Source organism: Sprattus sprattus (genome assembly GCF_963457725.1).
Source record: "Sprattus sprattus genome assembly, chromosome: 18".
Lineage (NCBI taxonomy): Eukaryota > Metazoa > Chordata > Actinopteri > Clupeiformes > Clupeidae > Sprattus > Sprattus sprattus.
Window position 1 is genome coordinate 20,418,469 of NC_137916.1, and position 23,538 is coordinate 20,442,006.

Here is a 23,538-nt window from a genome sequence, read left to right on the forward strand (position 1 = left end):
TCCTCTGTAATTCAACCTTTCCTCCCAAGAGAACACCGGGATCCCTGACATGGTGCACACATTTGCCATGCCTGCGTCAGAGAGCATGAGGACATTCAGAGTGGCCTCTAACCCAGAAGACCACCTCCACACACACACACACACACACACACTCACACCCCCCCCCCGCATACACACACACAGAGCGCCCCCCTCCCCCCTGTGCCCCTGTCAGCTGCGTGGTTAATGATTGCAGGTGGCCTGGTGTCGGTGTGCTCGGCTCACTCACTTTGTGCTTAGCAAAGCTTTTAGCAAACGCAAATAATTGATATGCCTAAACCATGGCGCCCCTGTTTGTTTTCCCCCCTGCTGTACTTTTCCGCAGAGATCTGTCCTCCTACTACCTCTATGTCCGTCAATGTCTGTGTGTGTGTGAGAGAGTCTGTCCGTGTGTGTGTGTGTGTGTGTGTGTGTGTGTGTGTGTGTGTGTGTGTGTGTGTGTGTGTGTGTGTGTGTGTGTGTGTGTGTGTATATGTGTCTGTCCGTGTGTCGCCTGAGTGTGAAAACAGATGGAGGAAGAGAGCGACGACTGCGCCGGCAGGTGGGAGACACACACAGGGCTTCTGTTTTACAATGACCCTACCCACCCCCCCTCCCCCCCCCACCCCCACACCCCCAACACACACTAGCACACACAATGCATACTGTACATATATAAACACCCAATTCCCCGGTACACTCAAACTCACTTTCACACGGTGCGTGCAGCTTTCCTGTTTTCTGAGTGATAAGATACTGTAGCAGGAAACGACTCAGGAGAGATAGGGTGACTCTTTCTGTCCACCCCGGTGATCTTCGGTGGTCTTTAAACCAGTTTCTGCCGGCCACTCCAACCAAATCTAGAAAATCACCAAAGAAAAACAGCAATTGTACAACAACAGCTGCTGGAGCTCAGGGTAGTATTGATTCTATAAGGTTCCACCTTTTTTTTTTCCTCTCACTGATTCAGCCTTGCCATCTCAGTTGCTGACTGAAACAGTCCTCTACTGTGTGCATAAATTGTGGCTGCTTCACTGATAGCCAGCCATCCTGTTTCTTCCAGGCCCCGTGACCCGCTGGCAGGTTGTGATTTTACGGAGTAGCACCAGGGGGTGAGTGGAGGAGAGGCTGCCATACTTTGCCTGTTTACCCCCCGGTGCCATTATCACATCTCCCATGCACAGGCCCTGAAGATTTATCCTCTGTGTGTGTGTGTGTGTGTGTATGTGTGTGTATGAGTGTGTGTTTGTGTGTGTGTATGGGTTTGTCTGTGTGTGTGTGTGTGTGTGTGTGTATGAATGAGTGTGTGTGTGTGCCCGTCTGTGTGTACGTGTTTGTCTGTCTGTGTGTGTGTGCTTTTCCAGTCTTATCAGTAATGCTGGTTGAACTACTTCACTGGCTCAAGTCTGATCCCCTGTTTTGTCACACTAGGGTAAGAGAAGGTCACGTTCACTGTTAGTTTATCGTGTTCTCGTACAAACCTGAATCCAGGGTGGGACAGCTGAGCACTGCAAGCCCACCAATCAGGCGTGACAGTGGCACAAAGCTCCTCCTTCTCATGTCTGTACTTTCAACCTCTTTGCAGAAGGTTGGGCCTGCCTTCTGTCTGTGTGTGTGTGTATGTGTGTATGTGTGTGTGTGTACAGGAAGGACTAGTGCCCTTTGACATGCAGCCTCTACTAGAGGAGCGTGTACACACCTCGTTGTGCACGTCCTCGATGCCACACTCTGAGGCTGTGGACTCAAGAGCTTTTTAACCATTTCCCAGAATGCCACAGGAGAATGTTATGACATGGGCCAAGTGCTGGTCATTGCAGGAGAATCTAGAGTTCCTCTGTGAGGTCATCCTCAGAAGCGAAATGTCAGCCATTATTTTTACAGCCAGAGTGCTTCTGGGGACAATCGGTTTGTAATGTGGAAAAAAGTAGTTTTCCAAGCTTTCCCTTCCTCTGCTTTCCCTGTGCTTGAGCGATAGCACAGTTGGAATGTTTTCATAGGACAGTGACCTGAGGAGCAACGCAAGGCCATGCGCTCATTATTCTCATCAGTGGTCTCGCATGGCCCGTTATCTATTGAGCACACTGTGAGATAGGCGCTTAAGAGTGGAGAACAGTTTTTCAGCAGCGGTTGTTGTCACGTCACGTCGTCAAAGACGCTTGCTTTGAGATGACATGTTAACTGTTTTGTTGATTTCAGCGTGTTCTAGGGCGAATTTGCCTGCCTGCCTTCCATTTTTTTTGTTTATTTTTCCATCCAGAAACAAAGGTCTAATCTGGATGGAATACTGATCCTCCTTGCTTAGTGATGTAATGTCATTACGGGGGGACGAGGGGGTTGGGGGAGTAAATAAATCAGCCCAGCTGAAGTGAACAGGAAGAGATTACATGTTGGAATATTCCTTATTATGTGGGTAGTGTGGGCACTACCAGTGACACGGTGATCGGAGGGGGACGGGGAGGGGGGGGGGGGGGGGGGGGTGGGGGGAAGCATTTGCAGGCGCAATTATACAATGCCAGTTGGCCGGGCATTTCCCCTGAAATGGGTCTTTTACTCAGGAAGGGCAGGAAATTGGGTTTATGTCAGCGTAATCCTCGTGTGTGAAAAAATACAGCGCTCAAATTGAAAATGTACATGCTGGTGGAATGAGAGGGGGGGGGGGGGGGTCAGGGAGAGAGAGAAAACAGTGAGATAGAGAGATTAGGATGTCTGATAAAAAGAGAGAAAGACAGAAGCAGATGGAGATAGATGGAAGATAGATAGAGAGAAAGAGAGATAGAGACAGAGAGACAAAAGCAAGAGAGAGAAAGAGAGTATAAGTTTACGGATATGATTCACCTGACATGTTATGTTATTAGTTCTAATAGTATGAATATCGTGTGTGTGTGTGTGTGTGTGTGTATGCCTCAGTTCCGCCTCTGTATCCTCATCACCCAAAGCCTGCTGGGAGTTGATGCCCTTAAGATAAATGTCCCCGGGGGAGCATGATGCGTTAGCATTAGCTGAATGAGAGATGAACTTTTCGGCAGTTGGTCCCTGCCAGAGACGAGCTCGCCGGCATCATAAGTGAGAGTTCCCTTCTGTCACAGGCTGCGATGGGAGGGGAGTGAGCCTGTCGAGCCTGTGACTACCAATCAGACGGAGGGGTGGAGGAGCCCTTACCCGGCAACAGCTGAAAAGTGTCTGTCATTGCTCCACGGCTCACAGGTGGTTCAGTGTGTGTTGCCTACCCCCCTAACACATGCATGCAAACACACACACACACACACACACACACACACACACACACACACACACATACACACACACACACACACACACACACACACACACACACACACACAAACACACAGAAAAAAACACACACAGAGAGGCAGCTTCCTCCCCCTTCAGCCTGACAGACTGTGTAGTATTCACCCGCACACGCTATCTTGATGAATGACTCGTAATTGTGAGTGAGTGTCACAACTTTGGGCTGGAGGTCTGTTCGTGTCTCCGTAGGTCCAGGGAGGGTAACATTTGCTCAGGGATTTCATAGCCATGTGTCGGCAGAAGTTGAGTTCACTTGAGAACATAAGCGTATGGTCTGTAGTTTAAAATAAATGTGTGTGTGTGTGTGTGCGTGCGTGCGTGCGTGTGTGCGTGCGTGCGTGCGTGTGTGTGTTAGTGTGTTTGTGTGTGTGTGTATGTATGTGTATGTGTACAGTATGTGTGTGTGTTTGTGTGTGACACTGGACTTTCTGTTTTGAAAAGGACCTGTTATGATTTATACAGCAACATTAACATTTCCTCATTATCTCTAAGTCATGAGTCTCGGTCAGGCTGGGGTTGAGCTGGGAGCTGTTTTGCGCCTCTCTGACCGAACTGGACTGAATCAATACCAAACAGCCTTTAACACACAACAAACACCCACTCATTCTGCAGCACTGGCTGCAAGAGGATGTCAGGTCGCCTTGTCTGGGCCGTCTAACATCTCTCTCCCTCTCTCTCTCTCTCTCTCCCTTGTCTCTCTCTCTCTCTCTCTCTCTCACTCTCTGTCCGCCTGCCCAGCCACTCTGTCTGCGGGCTAATGAAGGAGCGGCGCTGTCTTGTTGTTCTGCTGGTGAAGACTGGTACTCAGCACGCAGTCTCTGCTGAAGGGTTGTGTTTTCCTGAGCTGGGCTCTTGAAGAGCTCTCCGCTTGTTATTTGACTCATAATGTAAAATGTGGCCTTCCTGAGGAAAAACACACTGTGATGGTTAGAAAACCATTGGGCTTTTTAGGCTGCATTTATTCTTTCATTGCCTCCGCTGAGGTGGTTATGTGTTTGGTTGGGTTTATTGTCTGTTGGTCTGTCTGTTTTTCAAAAACAAACAGGCCGGTTTTCATTAAACCTGGTGGAGGGGGTGCAGCATGGGCCTAGGAAGAAGCCATTACATTTTGCGCAGTGAAATAAATTAGTAATAATTAAGAAAGCACCTCCTGACTGGTGCTTCTGCTGGCTTTGGTCAAAACCTTAAACCCAGGCTCAGGGCGTCAGTGGAATCCAAGCAGAGGCAAAACACTGCTTCACCTAACCAACAGGGCCAAGATCTGCTCATGGTCTCTGCTCATGTTCTACTTTACCCGGGTAAGGATCAACGCCTCCACAGATTCAACCCGTTCACTGAGCCAGCGGACACAAGGCACCTCTCAGCCTGAGTGCCTCCTGTGAGGGGTTCCACCCCAGGCGCAGTAGTCACACACACAGAAAGAGAGGAAAAAAAAAACCTTCCGAAATCTGCTGGCCTCGCTTACAGAGCTCTATTGACATTTGGGTGTGTTAGGCTGCTAGCGCCTTACCTCCTCTCCAAACACCTCGCTCCTCACGGGACGCCCTGCACTACTGCAATGAACGGGGTGTGGAGGAATATTTTACCTGCTTGCCACGGGTGTGGGGGAGGGTAGTGCAACTTCTTCGCCTGTCCGAGTCATGCGGAAAAAGATTGAATTCATCTACGGTTTTGACATGGATGTCATGTACGAGATGAAGGGCCAGATGGAGGAGAGGTGGATGGGAAGGTGAGAGGGAGGCAAAGGGAAGTAAAGTGTATTCTGGGTTTTTTTTTTTTATCTGTGTGGTTGAAACGTGTTTGTACAAGCAGCTCATCGTTTGTATTGTATACAGGAGATGATGGGGGATTGGCTGGATGGAGCATGCAATCTGTCTCTCCCACTTCTCTCTCTCTCTCTCATTCCCACCTCTCTCTCTGTCCCTCTCTTTCTTTCTCTCTCTCTATCCGTGAGAGGGCCCAACCTGACATCTCGAGTCAGATGTGACGGACGGGAACTAACAGGTCCGCAGGCTCCGTCAAACACAGACACTCAGAAATCCCGAGGCGGTGGTCGTGACAGCGAGAGGGAGCGCTTGGACACCCTCAGGGCTTGTGGTCCTGGCTGACCCCACCAGAGCCTGCAGGGGGGCCAGGCAGTCACCTCACTCTGTCTCCGCACGAGCGGGTCAGCTTAGAGGAAGTCAGCACTTTCCACTGGGTTTTCTGTGAAACAATGAGGACCCGTCCTTTGCCAACCTCTCCACCTCTCTGAGTCAATAAGCAGAAAGCCTCATGTGTACTCAGAATTAGAGTTGAATAATGACATGCGTCGGGATTTCGCCTATCTGGATAAATCAGAGAGGATTACAGCATTAGCAGTTTCCGTTCAGTGCAAATGTTGCTCTCTATAGAGTTACATTTCTGCCGTGTTCAGAAAAGCACAAGAGGCTGTCGCTGGGAATTTGAATCCAAAAGCTCCCTGGGTGAACTCGCCTCTTGTTTGTCTTCCATTTGCATTCTGCCCAAAGCATAGATACCCGTGGAGTAGTCTTGGTATTTCAAATGCAGAAGATCTCATTATTTTTCCATCATAGTTATTGAGAGACATTTGCAAAGTATGAGGCAAAATGTGCATGTCAGACAAGCGGGTTTGGGCATTTAGCATGTTGCATCAGGTGTGTTTGCCCATGGCATTTATCAATGGCCTGGGGCAGATGAATTATTTTAGGGTATCATTACATAACACACCCCACCGAAATGGCAACAAAACAACATAGAGGATGAGAGTGACTCAGCTTTTTTTTGGAGTCTGAACTGCATGTGACGGGTCTCTTCCCCTCTCACAAACTCTGTCTCTTTTTTCGCAAGAGAAAGACTCCCTCCACACAGTAAGAGGCCCATGCAGCTGTAGTAAGAGACCCGTGCAGCTGTAGTAAGAGACCTGTGCAGCTGTAGTAAGAGGCCCATGCAGCTGTTCTGGGAACAGGGCTAAAGAAAGGCTCAGGGCACAACACTCTCCTAGAGCAAGATGGGAGTAAAGTGATCAGTCCCACTCTATATCAAATGTTTTTACACAAGCAATGCATAATACTGTATACTAATACTGAAAGGGTTCAGATTAAAACAAGTGTCATGGCCCAGACTGAATAATCATGTGCATGAGTACCACCGCCTGGTGATGAAAACTTCCATGGCTCTGAGTATCGTTTGTGTGGGCTGCAGCTGGATGGATGGATGGATGGATTGATAGACAGATGGATAGAGAGAGAGATTGCTGAAGGTAGACAACATTTGATAATCTATGGGCAAAAAGACTATGGGCAAAAAGTTCTCTGCAATTTATGGCATCTAACAGGAGATCTCCACCGTGTCTCAAAATGTTCCTTCCTCCAACGCTCACAGATCTGTGTTACCTTCACAGTGATTCACAAGGCTAGTGGAAGTTTTTATTTCAGTTCCATCAATAAGATGAAATGTTTTCGCCGTTAAAATGCCTGACATCAGAGAAGTCATTTCATACACAGAGGCTTCGAGATCAGGAAGCTTGTATTACAATTTGGTTGCAAATGGCAGCAGATGTATGGTCTTATTTTCCATACAAAGGGGGGGGGAAAGGTAATCATCTATTTGTAGATGAAAAACAATCCTTGGATTCTCTGAGTCTATGATACTGACAAACCCGAAGGGTGTGACCTTCAGTAAACGTAACTCAATACCAGTGCATTAGACATTCATAATGCGCCTTTTGTTCTTGGCCCACATGAAAGGAACAATGGCCGGTGACGTCCACCCCATCTGAATGGCTGATCGAAAACAAAGCCCTGTGTGCTTTTCAAGGGGATCCTCCTGTCCTCTTCCTCATTTTCCTCCCTTTCTCTCTCTCTCTCTCCTCCTCAGGACTCTCTTCTCACCCCTCTGTTCCTCTGTCTCAGGAACGAACACAACCTTGGTAACACTCTGTCATGAGAGGGACACAACCTTGTTATATAAGCATGTCATTGCAGGTGGCATGTCTAGTTTTTAGTCCTCATGACGGTTGATGTGCAATGACGTGGAGAAAAAACTCCATACGTCCTCACAGGTTTTGTCAGTCTTCTGGGGGAAGGTTCAAGTAAAATGTTCCAGAATGGAAAATGACCTATGCAAAAGGTGTCTCAAAAATGGTTTAATTTCAAAATGGCTTCCTCTCCTCTCCACACACCCCACCCCCATCCCCTGTGTGAATAGCTGTCCTCTCTCATGCTCATCCTCTCACATCACAGTCAAGACCCAGGTCATCAGCATTCGGGGTGGGGGTGGGGTCGGGTGGGGCAGTACTTGCTGGCTCAGAGATCCTTTATCGTGGGTTAAACTCTGATGCCCTCTCTGCACCACGAGGACATTTCTCACCCCGCTCTCTTACATCACAAGGACTCCTTCCGAGCCTTCCATTAAACATCAAGACACCTTCTCTGTACTGAGAGCTACTTTGACCGTGAGAGGTGAGTGATTATACCACTGCTTTTTTTTTTTTAAAGCCTGATGACGATGACTCAAGCATGTATTCAGTTCACACAGTAATTAGCTGTCAAAGTTTGATACATTTTCCACACCTCAGACTTATTTCATTTTTTTTGCATGTGAAATGTTGTTTACAGGAAATGATCGCCTCCAGTTTCATTGGATTACATCAGACTATAGATGCAAATATCTGTCTACTGGCAGAAAGGATACCGCCTACATCAGTAACTGGAGCCCAGGGCTGTCGGATCAGTAAGTGCTGCTGTGTAGTTTTTTTAGGCTCTGGACCTCATATTTCACTTTGGTGCTGGGCTCCACATATTTTTAGCACCGGCCGGCCCATTTATCGATTGCATCAGTTTGCTTATCGTGGAGGCAGCACCTGGAGGCTAGAGACTAGAGGCTGGAGGCAGGCTGTGGTGCTCAGCTCAGTGTCCTTGAGATGATACAGCCTCTCAGCCTCCCCCTCCCCCTCCCCCGACTGATGCCCCCAACGGCCCTTCCAGGAGCTGCTGAGAGAAGAAGGGGAACACACACTAACACAGGCTTCACCTCTAACACAAATGTGTGGATGGAAGTTTGACTTGCCAAGGGGCAAAACATCTATAAATTCAAAGCTGTCACATAGTGAACTGCCAAAAAAAAAGGCAAATCATCTAAAATAGCAAATCATTGTGGAAGTGCTTCTTTTTATTAATTAAAAAAAGATTCCAGAGGCCTTTTTTGTTTGTCAAGAAATAAAATATATTCTGCCAATGAATGGATATTATTGATTTTGCTCATGCTGAAGGACAAGGAAGACACAACCCATTAACCACAAGCAGGAAGTGCCCATGAAATATATGGACAGCCTCATTGGTGTATACATTATAATTCACCATGACGAGCTGGAATCCCCCTGGAATCAACGAAAGAGAAGAAGCGTGTGTGTGTGTAATATTTATAGTAGCGCATGAGGGGGTGAAGAGGTGATACCCAAACTGGTTGTTTACCTGCTCAACCTTCCATGCCACTACCCAGGGAGCCCTTGAAATCCAGACCTGCACAGACGTGATGTTTTTCTGAACAGCTCACTACCTGGGCTGCTTCCTTCTCCTCAAAGCTTTGTTCAATATAGAACATCCAACAGACCTGTTATGGAAAACGTTACAATACAAAATGTTACTTCTATAATTCTCACAGTCAGTGGAGATTTCATGCAAAAATAAAAGGAAGACCAGTAAAGACTGTTATTTTTTACGTAGGTTTTCTGTGACATGTCTTTCAGGTGTATGGTCATCTGGGAGAATTATATTTAAGGCTCTTAATATAATAAACCTTTACCCCTCCAGCTGCAGAGGCCTGTAGAATCATCCCTGTCTTTGAGTCCACCTGCAACATTAGTCATTTGTAATGTGCCATTGAAACCTATTGCTTAAGGACAGAATGCTAAAGTCATGCTTCAGCTGTGATCTGCCTTTGTGTCCGTTACCTTCCTTTCCACCATGACAGTCTCTCACCAGGGAAGCCTAAAGGTGTGAGGGGTCGGCGCCTCCACGAACACTCACCTCCAGCGCTCTGCTCTCTCACACAAGGCTCTCGTTCTGCCCAGGCCCAGCTACCAGAGGGGTCTGCTCTGGGCTCTGCTAGACCTGATGGGAACGGGTTTAAAAAAAAAAAAAACTAAAACAAAAAACCCCAGAGAGTCTGCTTGAGAGCTGGCCCGCCCTGTAATCGCGAAATCTAAAAAGGTTCAAAGTGAATCTGTGAGTGGCCAGATTGGATTTGGCCTCGCATCAAGGTAGGAGCTGGCAGGGGTGTTGTTTTGTACTCCAGTCCTACCCTGTGAGCCCGTATTAGCATGCGCTGCGGGGGAGTGTACTGCTCCATGGCGGAGGAGACGCAGCAGTGGCTGGGGACCTGCGGCCAGCACGTGCTTCTCTTCCGCCACTGCTGCTGCTGCTCCTGCTGCTGCTGCTGCTGCTGCTGTGGCCAACCGAGGCGTCCGCCACTGACAGCGCTCCGGTGCACTCAAAGGTCACACGATTTGATCAAATCCCAACTGGCCGCTTCCTAATCTTCCATATTAGGCTTAGCCACTGACTCAGCCGGAACAGCACTGAACCGACAACGCCAGATGCGAGCTGGCTTTTTTCTAGCTGATCCAGACCAGAACCGCTCAAGGTCTGGCACAGATCTGGCCCTGGTCTTGAATCTATCGACCGCCATAGGAGATACCTCTCAAAAAACCTATCCTCTCAGGGACAGATTACACGGTGGAGTGCAGTTTCTTTTTACACACACTATTTCTTTTAAAGTTTTTCTCCCCTCTTTCTCTCTCCCTCTCCTGTCCAATCTCCTCTTCATCTGGGTTTGGTAACCCAGTGTCATATGAAACAGATGGGATACAATATCGTTCTGCACCAGTGCAAAATTCCATTCTTCCAAAACATCCTCCAGGCGGCTTGTACAGCGATGTTAGATGGTGGTCTACGAGTTGTCCTGTACACATGTATCTGGCAACATCATTTATGTTCCACTGCTCATTCAATTGGACAAGTGCAATTTGTCATGGAGTGGCGTGGCTTGTTTATTGGTTTTCAGGCATGACCATGAAATGTGATTTTATGGAAGAAAAAGAGGCACCTGGTGAACGTATCACAAGAGTGTAAAATGAGGTCACTTGGAACGATTTTCTCCAGATGAAGCACAGATTGGTTTGACCGCACTGCCAACCGCACGGGTGAAACGTGGGGCATGGTGACCAAGAGGTCACTGCCAGAGATCGCATCCAGGCCACCGCGACCAGTCAGGATCACCCCCAGTTGTTCTCTTATAGTCAACAAAGTTACAGTAAATGTGTGTGTGAGTGTTATCACCAGTGGCAGCAGTAAAAGCTGCTTTATTGAAAACATGTACCAGCTGACATGTTTATGTTAAAAACCACCAGAGCTGGCAATGTAATGCTGATTTTCTATAAGGATGGAAAACAATGCCATATGGAAAAAAACAAAAACATCCAAAAACCACTGTAGTCTTTATGGGAATTTTCCATTCTCTACAACACCTGTCTATTAATAGAGTGACGTTTATGTAATCTGTGTGTCTGTGGCAAATCAATTTCAGTTCCACCCAGCAATCAATCAGGTCCTTACTTGTCACAGAGAGAGAGAGAGTGGGAGAGAGAGAGAGAGGAGAGAGAGAGAGAGAGGGAGAGAGGGAGCGAGAGAGCGAGAACAGATTATGTTTGTTATGCTTAAGTGGAGGTGAACGGCTATTGTTGTCGCCCTGAACATTTTTTCCTCCCTTTTGTCCGCGTGGCCTGTTTGAAGCCACATCTGCCTTCTTTCAAAGGGTGATTGTGGCTGGGACCATGTGCTGATAAATGTGTGTTGTGTCTGACATTGGAGTTGTTATTGCACATGTACCACAGATGAGGATGAGTGGATCAATTGTATTTGCCAGGATTGATAAAAAAAATAAAATTCTTCTTGGAAAGGTTAAATGGGACAATGCATTTTTCAAGGGCCGACCTTGCAGACTCACCAGTGTGCATGTTCAGTGTGCATGTTCACATGTATGTCTACACACACACACACACACACACACACACACACACACACACACACACACACACACACACACACACACACACATACACACACATACACACACACCCACACACACACACACACACACACACACACACACACACACACACACACACACACACACACACACACACTCACACACACACACACACAAGGACAACCAGGCAGCATGCAATCACACATTGTGAGAGACAGTGAAAGTGGCCATGAGCCACCGGTCTCTCCTGTGCTAAGAGTAGGCCCTCTACTCAATACAAATAGCTTGAGCTTTCAGCTCAGGCCCATGGCTGTCTGTGGGAAGGCCAGTGTGCTCGCTAGCAGAGTGCTTTGTCATTGTGCCTCTTTGCAAAGCAGGAGTATAAACTTACTGATGCTGAACATGTGGAACTTTTATCTCCTTTTTTATCCCTTCCTTTCTCTCTCTCTCTCTCTCTCTTTTTGTTTTTTTGCTTTTACACAGCGCTCATGTCTGTCTAAGAGATCATCTGTCATGGTGCCAATCCATTGCATCCAGAAGGAGAGATTTGTCACTTCAAAGTTCAAAGTTCAAAAGTTCAAAGTACTTTATTTGTCATTGCCACAAAGACAACGAGACAGTAGAGGCAACCAGACTTCTTACACAGCTAAATAATAATAAATAACAATTAATAAATAGATTCATAAATATCATACATAAAATAATAATAATAAATGCAATATATTTCCATATCTCCATATTTCCATATTAAGGTGCATCAAGTGTTAGAGTGCACAGTCCAAGGGGGGCGGGGTGGGCTGGGCCGGGGGGAGATGAAGGGGGGTGGGGGGGTGGGGTGGGTAAGCACTTCCTCACCGATTCCTCATAAATCACCAGATGAAGAAAAAATTAAGAGGACACTGTTTCTTTCCACCAACCTCCTATCACCCCTCTATCTCGCAGAGCATTGCAGAGCAAACCATTTTTTTTAAAGACTACTCTTCACAGTGAACATGTGAGTGCTCAAACGAATGATGACACCCACAATTGCTACACCGCCCCTCTGGCCTTTGCATTGTCCCCAAAAATCTCTCTCTCCCTCACTCTCCCTTTCTTTCTAAGACATCACGTTACCCTCGCTGGAGGCCACGCTGCACTTAAATGTCACCTGCGCAATGAATAAAGGAGCGGGGTCCAATCTGTGAGAACTGTTGCTATGGCGACTTTTACATCACTGTTCAGACCAGAGGGACCAATTTTTGGAAAACATTCTTTTATTATTGGTGTTTGTGATGCGTTGTCTTGGGGACGGTGGGCAAGTTAAGGGGATGGGGATTGGGGGGAAGAGGAAGGGGAAGGGGGGTAGCTGAACTCCAGAAGACCCAGGAAACAAGAGTGAGGGGTCTCAGAAGGTCTAACACGTGTCTTCATAGGTTGTCAATGGTGTGTGTCATTCAGAAGTAATTAGTACCATAGAGGTCAATATTCACTTGCTTATCCTCTGACCCAAGACAAGCCCAGTTGTGGTTTTATAGGCAAAGCAGTTTCAGCAGGAATCAATGAGACCATTTTGAGAAAGCCCACCTTGAAAACAAACATCCAATGACACCCATAGTATGCAACAATGTTATACACACAATGATAGACAAATTAAATGCACAGTGCTGGAAGCCTTGGGGAGTTTATTTGCTTTGGATTAAAGTGCCTGTCAAATGAATAAACTTAAACCTGTTCACTTTCATAATATCGTAATTATTTATGAATATGTGAAACAGCTACATTGAATAAAGGGGGTGAAAAAAGATATAGATAAACCAAGCTAATGGTACTCACAGAATCTGAGGGAAAATTTAAGTAGAAGCTAATCAAATATGCCTCTGGTGTACATGAGTCATGGGTCTAGACCACTGCCATGTTAGGGGCAATGTTCCACTTTACTTGCTCTTGTTTGACATGACTGCACTATATGCATGTGCCAAAGCTAACAACAGCGATGCCACATCATTCAGCTGCCTCCTATATGTAGAGCCTGTTGTCACATGCTGAGGTTATGTGCGCGTGTGGCGTGCATGTGTGTGTGTGTGTGTGTGTGTGTGTGCAGGCGCACACCAAGGGGGGTACCTCAACAACAGCTGTTGTCTTGACAGTTGTGTCTCAAAACAGCAGAATACTTTTGTCAAAAACCACGACTGACGACTCAATGTTTGGAAGGTCAATGGACAAGGATCACTATTCGGTGTCCTATGAACATGAATGATGATGGTGTCAAATAAAACCTGAGGTCAGTGTGTCAATAGATAGGTTGATTGATTAACAGAAAGACGGACAGACAGATCATCAGATGGAGAAACAATCAGTCAAATGGAGAGAGAAACTGTGTTGATAATTAAGACAAAGAGAGTCAGGTCAACAGTAAAGCTGGTCTTGTGACAGCATTTCAAAGTCACATTTGTATGTTTGTGCTCACAGGCACGCTGAGGACACTGGGGACATGTCCCAATCACTTTATGCAATCACCAATTTCGACAACTGAGGCGGGGGTGCTAATAATTACGCTACACCGCCTGGATTAGATATCGGTCGCAAGAACATCTCTAGTTTCAGGGAATCATGTTTTCTCACTGCGTTGTTTTGCTGGCCATGAATTGACAGAACAGAAGGTATCACTTGTTTTTAGCATGTTTTAACATTTTAGTTTTAAAGCCTTACACAATCCCAGTAACCTATGAAATTCGATGCATTTGCCTCCTGGTTAAGCTCATCACGACAGCAGAGACAGACAATGCAACAGGCAAGTGACGGGTACGATCATATGAAATCCCATCTATGGCCTCAGCACTTTTCTAACCACAACAACTCCAAAAAACAATGTCTGTGCTCATCAGCTGGGCTGATAAGGGCTATGGAGCACAATGGAGTGCCATAGCCGTGTCTTTCCATTATCCACCAGCAAGAACATGCATAAAAACCGAAAGGGTAAATCTGGCGTACGGCAGCGGTTAGTGGTAATAAAGTCACTTTTAAAGCGGATATTGGCCCTCCAAGAGTCTGTCTCTATTAACGTTTCTACCTTATGACACTTAAAGCAGAAATGTAGATTTCTATCTCTGCTTGACCTTAACTTGAATGGAAAACCTTAACTCCTCAATCAATCTAAAGCTCGGATGCATTTTCAGTTACTGTAAATATAATGTCTACATTCTTCAGGTCGGGGAGAGGGGGCAAAATATTCATAGAGAGGCAAGTGTGAGCATATGCCCGAGAAATATGTGAGTGTTTGTTCCTGCCCTGGCTGCTACTTCTGTGTGTGTGTGTGTAACTGGGCACGGCGCCACCTTCAAACCGGCCCATCTGCAAACATCTGCACAGGATGTGTCTCAGAATCGAGATATTCTGGGAGTGTTTGCTTAGGCCTCTCATGCCATTTTTCCCCTTCTAACCTTTGCCCCCCCCACCCCCCCACCCCCCTCCAGCCTCCCGCAGAGGCAGATATTTATCAGCCTCACAGTTTTCATATTGGTTCATAAATATGGAGATTATGTCCCTCTCCCTCCATCTCTCTGCCAGCTGGCCAGGCGTATCTTTACTTGTTGTTTGACGGCAGGATTTTTCAGTTAAACAAGATGGAGGCTAAGCACAGCTGAGTACAAAGGGCTATGCTGAGCACATTGTGATATGTTAATTGAAGATGTTAAATTCAGTCTTTGTGCTCAGGCAACATGTGAAAATGCAGATCATGTTATTGCATGTGTGTGCCAGATCCTGGTGGAACCCTGAGGAGGCCTTCTGGAGTCCACGGTCTTCTAGTTGACCTGAACCAGTCGACAGGGACCCCTAGTAGACCCATAGTTGGCCTGAGGGGATACAGTGTAATGTGTCTGTTCTGACATCACATACAACAGAGGGGGGGGGGGGGGGGGGGCGTGAAGTCAGTGTTACTGTTATGGAAAGAAAATGCCACAGGCTCTCAAGGTCTGAACACAAACTGCTCCTCAAATCAGATCAGGCTCACAACAGACAGGAAATGTGAAGGAAAAGTGGTGCTCTCATCCCTACATTGAGCCCGGAGAGGGATTGTGACCTGCTCAAAATGATCACTAGGCAGTGCAAGATGACAGCTAGTCTATTTGCATGAAACAGTTTGAATATGAATAGTTCTCTGATTGTATATCTTACATATGCAGTGGTGTCCTGGCCGTCGTGCGAACCACGAGAAATCCCGGTGAGCCGCCACATCGGTGGGGCCGGTAGATCGTCAAAACAACCCGTAAAGATTTTACCGACCCTGTCTTTCTCCTAACCGGCCCACTCTGTCTGACTGTCAGTCGCCCATGAGAGCGTGCTGCGTGCATGCTGTGCACCAGGCTCACTGTCCAATCACAGCCAAGTTAGTTATTGCACATTCACATTTTAGACTAATGCAAAAGTAGCGTGCAGCAGTGAGATGGCCAACAAAAGCCATAGACAAGCAGAGAACATCAAGACATAAAGATGGGTTGAAAAAATAGAGAGAAAAAACATTTGCATTGGAGTCAGAGGCTTCCAAATAGACCTACAGGTTGGGCTTCAGTATCCTCAAGGGGCTTGCACCTCAGATGACTCTGAGTTGGCGAGCAATGCTATTTTCAAGGAGCAGACTCGAGTGGTTGGATGTCCTTTAAATTGGCTAGGCTACATGGCTTCCGTTAAAATTGCTGTAACTTGTGTCTACAGAGCGATCCCACTGACAGGCTAATATTTAAGCCATGGTCTTGGTGTGCTACAATGGGAGTCTGTGCCCTCTGAAATATGTCCTTGAATAGATATACAGTGGGCTTCTTTCCATTGCACAAACTGTTGAATACATTCAAAATCACCTGTCAACAATAAATAGAGTATATCATTACCAGTAAGGACTAGGGTACTAAATCTAGTGGGCTATATAGGGACCTTAAGCCTATGCATTGAACAAAACGAATAAATCAAACTAATGCAATGCAGGAAATCACTGCAAGATTGTAAAAATGACCCATCAAACTCATATTCCTTTTTCAGTTGTATTCATGTGAGTATAAAAACAATAACAGCACCAATAATAATATTACCACAGGCTTTGTGGTCCTACATTTAAATGCTGTATATTAAGTACTGCTGCAGTCTGCCCATATCATGCCTGTGATTATTATTTAGTACTAGTATCTATCATGCCTGCATGACTAATTTTGGGACTGCTTGTTATGTTCATACTGCTTGCTGTGCCCGTTGTGGGAGGAGAGGAGGAGAGAGCAGGAGAGAGCACGTGAGCACAGCTGCGAGGATAGAGGAGTGGAGATAAGAGAGGAGAGGAGAGAGGGCATGAGAAAACAGCAGACGTGAGAGTGCATTGGAGAGACAAAGGAGAATGGAGCATATGAAACGAATGAGGAGAGAGGACATGAGATGGAAATCAGAGTTGCCCCACCCCGACCCCCATCCCCCCACCCCAGGCTTTTCCAAGCGGACAAGTCTAGGGCCGAATTTCTTTCCCAGTACACCCCTGAGCATATGTACCTACATCTAATGGAAATGCTGGCAGCAAAGTCAGTGGGTATCTCTCCAGGAGGCATCTCATTTGGTTTGGGTTCTCATAGATTCCCATTCGCAAAGGAGGCATGAGAGAGGAGAGAGAGAGTTGCTTGAGCACTTTCACAAATTTAGATGAAGGGAGTCATATGGGAAATGAAGAAACTGATCTCTTTTTTGGGGGTCTGTGTTAGAAGTCTCACAGCGTGGTTTCTTTTTTTTTCTTGCTTAAAATCAGTCGCTTCCCTCTTTCACTATGCTGACTTTCCCCCTGTAAGGCCTTAGTTTTTTCTTCTGTGGAAATATGACACTCACACAAACACCAAGAACAAGACGGAAATGTATGATGTGAACAACACCGCAGTGGGATCACGTTCACAGTCGTATGTTTTCTGAGAGGTCTTCATACGTGTGCGAATTTGGGGAAGGATTGAATCACCGGGAGGCACGTGGGCGCTCACCTGCTCACCAATTGCTAACATCCACAGCCTGTGCAGCGTCTCCGCGCCCTGCAATGCAATTACAAGGTGGGAACAGTCAAGCGTCGAGAGATCCATAATGAATGAGGTGGATGTTTGAACTTTGGAATGCATTAGCTGGCCACACGTTATTCCACGGCCATGAATGCTGAGCAGCCCTCAAGCAGAGGGGAACGTGGCAGAGGGACATTTGCTCCCCTCATCTCTTCATCTTCTCCCTGTCTAATATGATTTCAGCCCTCATTTATCAGGCTTTCCCCTTCCCCAGCGCCTACTAGGTGCTCCAGATTTGGCACTTTTAATTCCTATCGCACTCTTAATTGCTAACCGCCTCGCTGTTGCTTCATTTTTCATCCTTTTCGTTCTTTGAGATGCACACATGCTCCTATTTCTCTCTCTCTCTCTCTCTCTCTCTCTCTCTCTCTCTCTCTCTCTCCTTCTCTCTCTCTCTCTCTCACCACTATCTCTCTCTTGTCTGTGTTTGTCTCCATCTTCCCAACAGCTGCTCCCTCCTATATGTCCTTCAGAAACTAGTCTGCCTTTATTCAATAATGCCACGACCATAAATATTTAAATAAATGAGAATATTCCGAGCCCATATTCAGCGCTGATCCTCATCATCGATCGGAGCTCCAGTGTAAGACCTCTGGTTTGTGTTTTTATGAGCCGCCCCCCCGCCTCCGACTGCAGGTCCATAAAAGCCTGCTCCTTTTGACTGAGGGTGTGAACCCTACTCATTGGGTGTCAGCTATTTCCCCTTACCTCGCACCCCTGCCTTCATCCGCCCCCACTCCCACCCCCTTATTAACGTGGGCCCTCCTAAAACTTAAAACACCTCTGAGGCTTTGAGCTTCAAGTCGCTTCCCTGACACTCGTGAAATACAGTCCCTTTTGATCCTCATCTGTCAGGATTTTGCAAACCTTAATCCCACCTCCCCACCACCACTACCCCTGCTCCCACGGTCAAGTATTTACAGCTCAGTAAGCATTGGTTTCGTTAGGATGTGCCATCACTTCAGAGGGCTAAATATAAGAGATTTCTTTTCAAGATTGTGTTACAAATGAGTGTCGGCCTAAAAGTCTCTTTCGAGCAGCCTTAGTCGCAACCTCATCTGACAAAAGGCACACTAGGCTTCACCGGGAACAAAATATAAGTAATCGCTTGATTTGATTATAAAAAAGTGCCTCATGAATCTTCCGCATTAAAATTCAGCAGCTCCAGTGTGCGACATAAATAAAGGAAAGTACATTAGAGCTGTCAGAGACAGAGTGAAAAATTGCTGCGATTCATTTTAGCACTTTATGGCACAGGGATTCCATTTAATCACAAATATGAAAGGATGAATCACTTCTAATACGATGTCCACGCTGCACACTGAAATTGTGAACTTCACACTTCAAATGCAACTGTCTACAGATGTATTACTTTGAGGCGAGAAAAAAGAAAAGAATTAAAAAGCACCAGTATTTCAGATAAAAGGGTGTCCTGTTATCTACTGAACCTTCTATTGCCTATAATACCTGTCCTGAGGAGAAACCACAGATATTATGAAATAAAATATTGCTGAGTCGGTCAGTGTGCTGTGCTCAGATCCACTGCATATCTATCCATTTTAAAGAGAGCCAGAATGGCATTTCATCAGGGATATCCTACTAATGTGTGATTCTGGGGAACAGTAAAAACCCACAGCACTTCGCCACTCTCCTCATGCATTCTAATTAGCGAATTGAGTCACTCCTTGTCGCTAGGAGGCATTTTAGCAGGATTCAGTTTTTTTTTTACGCCTCACATGCCCTGAGAATGCCCTCAGGTCAGCTGAGAGCAGGCCCTCCTGACCTATTGACTACCCCCCTCTTCCTCCTCCTCCTGCTCGGACCCTCCTAATTCATTCAGTCGACCTAGGACATGTGACAGAAGGCTATGGTTGCCAAACATTAAGCGAAACAGGATGCCTGATTAACAAGGATCTGGGTGAATGTTCCAAGAAATCAAAATGTTTCTCGAGGCCAGAGATGATATGACTTCATCACAGAATGTTTTTTTTGTATTCTGTGTAAACAAATAGTGAACGTAGGGGTTTGACCTTTCTCTGCTTGTTCATAACTTATGGATGTGCCTATCTGACAGAGAGGGAGAGAGAAAATAAGTCAACTACATGATGCAGCACTTATATTTAAATGAAGAAGCTGGTTAAAATTCTGCTAATTCAGCCAAGGGCAGTGGCTGCTCTTGTGCTTTGGAGGCCATGACAGTTACCAGGAAATGTATGAAGCTGTTCAGACTTGCAGATTTTTTTAGTATTTTAGTTCAGTATTTTAACAGCATATACATCGATCTAGTGGAAATCTAACATAAATCTCTTCTTGCACACAACATAAGGGAACCACATTGTGTTGTGCACTGGGGACTGTAACAAACCATGGCTGTATGAATGATAGATGCTGTTTTCTAGGTGATCTAGGTGGACAAGGTGTTACTTAGTCAAAATAAAAGCAATTTGCAAAGTGATCAAAATATGACCCATTTGTATCGGTAGTAGTCATACAGAGAGCCATAAATGTAGCGTAAAGGTGTTGTTCTGCTTGCTGAGCCCAAGCAGGTCATGGGTCATTTGTGCTTCATGGACACCGTGAACAGCACTTCCACTAGTATTGACCTCACAGACTGGACTCAGCATCAGTTATAAAACAGACTGGGATATGAATGCAACCAGGATGGACATACTGATGGTCCAGAGACCAAGACTTTGTGACCAGACATTAACAGTGCCTGATGTGTTTATTTTGGAAATATCACTTAATTTTATATCAGACTCTGTGAATGGAGACCAATATAAGCAGATAAATAAATTCAACAACTCAAAAAAGGAGCCACCTCATAACCCGACACGTCATGTAAACTAATGCAGTGAATTCACTGTTGCAAATTACCATGGTTGTGTTGTTTGGCAGAGATGTAAGCAAAACATGTTAGCTAGCTTTCTACACAAACTGCCTTTGGAAGCATTTACTTGTAAGGTTTCCTTTCTGAAGAGCAGGTTGCACTGACACAGCTTAAAGCTCATTTAAAGGTCTACCCAGGTCAGTCAGCCAAAGGTATAAACACTTAAGCAGTGTTTCAATGGTCATGATCTTATAGCGGTTTTCCTCATCCCAAGGCAAGACAAGGCTGTCTACAAATAAAGTGCTTTGTTCACAGTAATATCAGAACCTGTTTTATTGGCCAAGTATGTTGCCACCAGAAATGTGGTCCTGGTTGTTGCTGGCCCTCAAGACAATATACAGACAATATATGATAGACAATGTGCATATAGTGCTTTGATAGTAACACAGAATGTGATGAAATTGTGATGAAAAGTATTGACACTGTCTACCACGGAAGTAAAAGACTAGCACAGCTTTGGGCTATTGCATCATTTCAGATCCCTTTCTCACTAGTATAGTACTTCTATAAAAGGAATGAAGGGAATATGGGGGGGTCATAATGTTGTTTTGCCTTTGAGCCAGCAGTAGAGATTGTCACAGAGCCAGAGCGATGTCTGTTTAAAAGGGAGACCCAGCATGGGGAGGGGTGTGATGCAGCCTAGCAGTGTTGTCAGAACATACAAATCCAACAAGAAAAGCATAAACATGATGTTTTTGAAAGTAGTTGGCAGGCTAGTTTATCTCTGATGCTATAGTGCTTTCAAGACAACGTTGAATTCATAACATGTATTCATAACACTTTAATGCATTCAATACATGATTCAATTCATGATTGAATTCATAACACTTTCATGCATTCAAGCCAAATGAAAACACATTGATATGGATGGTAATGACTCATCAGTGGATTTTCCTTCTATTTGCTGAGTATCTGTTATTATGTACAACTTCTTTTCTTGTTAATTTCTCACACAATTAAAAATGTTTTTTTTTTTATCATTTGATGTAGGCAAGGCCTCTAGGCTTTGTTAGGGTCGTCATGATATAAGTAATGATGTTCAATTGATTTAAAAACGTGTCTCACTGAAGCCGGGGATATATATTGTTTCAGAGATTCTTTCTTCAAGTGTCAATCCTCCGAATTCAAATTATCCGAATTCCAAGCGGTCTTGAATGCTGCATTATACATGCTATATTAAATGTCACACTTCTGCTACTGGAATGCATTCTGTCTAAAAAAACACTGTGGCAGCATTATGTTGGCAAAGCCAGTGTTGTAAGGGGTCTTCTTAAAGGCAATATACTGGGATCTCTGTTTGAAAAGGGGTTCTATCTTGTCCTCATCCACCACCAACCCTCACCTCCCTCATCCCCTTCACAAGTTCCTCTCTACAGCAGATCAAAGGCACAGATCATCTGTTTATTGTGCAAACTCGACTCCAGTCTCCATGTTAAGTTATAACAATCAAAAGCCTCTGGTCTGACCTCGCTGAGGGGATGGGAGCCAGAGTTGGGCAGGGAAGGGGGGGTGCAAGAGAGGGAGAGAACTTGGCAGAAGGAGGGGTAAGATACAGGGTTTTCTGACTCCTGCCTGGTGAAGTTGGCAGAAGAAGGGGTAAGATACAGGGTTTTCTGACTCCTGCCTGGTGAAGTTGGCAGAAGGAGGGGTAAGATACAGGGTTTTCTGACTCCTGCCTGGTGAAGTTGGCAGAAGGAGGGGTAAGATACAGGGTTTTCTGACTCCTGCCTGGTGAAGTTGGCAGAAGGAGGGGTAAGATACAGGGTTTTCTGACTCCTGCCCATAGAAGTTGGCAGAAGGAGGGGTAAGATACAGGGTTTTCTGACTCCTGCCTGGTGAAGTTGGCAGAAGGAGGGGTAAGATACAGGGTTTTCTGACTCCTGCCCATAGAAGTTGGCAGAAGGAGGGGTAAGATACAGGGTTTTCTGACTCCTGCCTGGTGAAGTTGGCAGAAGGAGGGGTAAGATACAGGGTTTTCTGACTCCTGCCTGGTGAAGTTGGCAGAAGGAGGGGTAAGATACAGGGTTTTCTGACTCCTGCCTGGTGAAGTTGGCAGAAGAAGGGGTAAGATACAGGGTTTTCTGACTCCTGCCTGGTGAAGTTGGCAGAAGAAGGGGTAAAATACAGGGTTTTCTGACTCCTGCTCGGTGAAGTTGTCAGAAGGAGGGGTAAGATACAGGGGTTTCTGGCTCCTGCCCGCTGAAGTTGAAGTGTTGCAGTGCCACTGTAAGGAGCCACTTCAGTCAGAGGACAGATTGGTGCTGGGTAATGTTTTCCAATAAATGAGTTACCTTTTTTCTTTGCTTTTCTTTCTTTCTTTTTTTGCTGCGGGCAGAAACAGGAATATCACAGATCATTAGGCAAGGGCATGCATCAGCACACTTCTCCCTGTGCCATGGAGAGAACTGCAGTAGGCAAGAACCCCTTAACAGTCAGTGAGAATACAGGAGCACACCTAGGCAATGAGGGAAAAAACTACATTTTCATTGTACACCATGCAGAGGGAAGGCAATTGATACACTGTACATGTCAAAGAGTGTACAGCACTATGGAATACAGAGGAGACCTAAACACCCATTTAGGAACCATCAGAAGAATTAGCAGGCCTCCCTAGCTTCACTCTCTCACAATCATATAAGATGAAAGCACAGTTACCTTGGGAAATAATTAAGATTACGGTTCTTAAATTGCGTCCCATCAGGAGAAGAAGCCATAGCAAAGAGATGGAGATGATTTATTGGATTAAAGGTAAGACAATATACATCTTTTAATGTTGTTACGGTCACCAGAAACATTCATAGCAACATCAAAACAAGGTGAAGAACGATTCACAATACAAGCATAAATAGAAATGTTAGACCCAAAATGAGAGGCATTTGGCCTATTCTGATCATCACCAATACTATTGAAAAATGTCCAGTGTGTCAATGAAATACTTTTACAGACAAAATGTGTCATTCCACCCACTTGATCCACCCCTAGAATAAAAAAAACCCCTAAGAGAGCAGACACTCTAGATGTAATGGACCACCTACCCATACACTAACCACTGTCCAGGAATGCACAGCAACAGATTCTTTGGGGTTGTATGCTGTCTAAATAACCCAGAATGCCTGGCAAGCACTGTTTAGATCGGTGCTATTGTGAGTCATGCTTGAACTCCATGCAAGTCTAATTGTGTCCTCCACACTGTTTTAGGCCCTGCCTAGAAAACATCCC